The sequence below is a fragment of the Marmota marmota genome, unplaced genomic scaffold (assembly GCF_001458135.2).
Source record: "Marmota marmota marmota unplaced genomic scaffold, marMar, whole genome shotgun sequence".
Classification (NCBI taxonomy): Eukaryota; Metazoa; Chordata; class Mammalia; order Rodentia; family Sciuridae; genus Marmota; species Marmota marmota.
In genome coordinates this window covers 56,438,349-56,439,925 of record NW_025999968.1, presented here as the reverse complement: position 1 = coordinate 56,439,925, position 1,577 = coordinate 56,438,349, and positions in this window count along the sequence as shown.

Sequence of the window (1,577 nt, the reverse complement as noted above, 5' to 3'; positions counted from 1 at the left end):
ACTATCTTCTAATTTATTGGAGTATAAGGATTCAAAATAATTTATGATTATCTTCTGTATTTCTGAAGTGTCTGTTGTGATATTGCCTTTTTCATCCCGTATGCTAGTAATTTGAGTTCTCTCTCTTCTTCTCTTCCCTAGCATGGCTAAGGGTCTGTCGATTTTGTTTATTTTATTATAAAAACAGAAAACAACTTTTGTTGGTCCTACTTATTGGACTCCTTAAGTGACATACTGAGCCCTGCCCTTGATGACAATTTCAGCCCCAATGCAGAAGCAATTTTAATCATCTTTCTTTGATTGCTTCTTAAACTCATATCAAGGGGCATATACAGAAACACGAACATATTGAAGTAACTCTTCTGTGCCCAAAGTAATAGGGTCCAGATAGGCACTTTCTTGGCAAGTGAACGTCATTCAGGGATGGCACCTAAATCTATTCAGGTTGCAGATTATTATGGAGTGTGGGCTGGCAGATGGGGAGAAGTCCTGGGCTGTACAAAGCATTTTGGGGGAGTTCAGCCTCCAAATCTCCACTCACAGTAATAAAAACTTGCATCCCAGCCTGGTCCAAGTGGATGCTCACAGGGTGACTGTCTTTCTGCCGTCTTTAGGGACACAGCAACTAGCCTGTTCTTATGCACTTGGGATGCCTGACCCTTCATAACTTATGTGCACTAAGTGGCAAAAGTCGCCATTTTTATGAAATTCTCCCTCCCACAGGCACCGGTCTAGTGTGTGTTGGAAAACCAGGCTCGACTCTGGGGATAATGCAACCCACATGTTGGACTTCTTGCTTCACTGGCTTATAGAAATATCTCAGGTAGCAAGTATTTTCTTACGGCCCTGTTAGAGAAACATGCGCCAAGCACTCGCTGTTTGCTTTTCGCACCCTTGCCATTATCAAAACATTCAGGATGTGCAGGATGGCGTGCAGGTGACACCCTGGGCATTGTGTTGGGGAAGTCACTTCAACAAGGACAACATCACTCAATATATCTCAGTATGTTGTGATACCCAGGAAGGCAGTGGAGTGACCGGTCAACTCTGTGATTGTCTGTCTCTCAATCAGAGAAAAGGCTTGTGGCCTGTGCCTGTTGCTTCCATGAACCCTGAAGTCCTGGCCCTGGAGTCAGTGGGGGGTGGCAGCCGTGGAGGGGAGCTGGGGCACTTGGTTGCCTGGAGTGTGTCCTCGGGGTGGAATCTGGGCACAGGAGGAGGGAGAAGTGTGTGCACGTGCTCGTTAAAATGCTATTTTCTCCTGCACAAAACAATGGCTTACTGTTCATCAAGGAGGCCAGGAAGCCCGTGGACCCAAGCAATTAGCGGGGGCCCCCCGCCTCATTCAGGTGCAGCACGGTGGGAACGCTTGGCCTCCTGGTTCACAGAGCAGAAGGAAAACCCACCAGGTCCCTGGGAGCCCAGACTCAGAGGGACAAGCACGAATGAGCCCTCTTCCCCACCCAGTTTCCTCCCTTCCTCTCAGCTGGCCATAGGTGCTGGATTGGATTTCATGGGTCGGGATGGCATGGGATGGGGAAGAGATCCTGTAGGGAACACTGGCTTCGGGGGAAAAA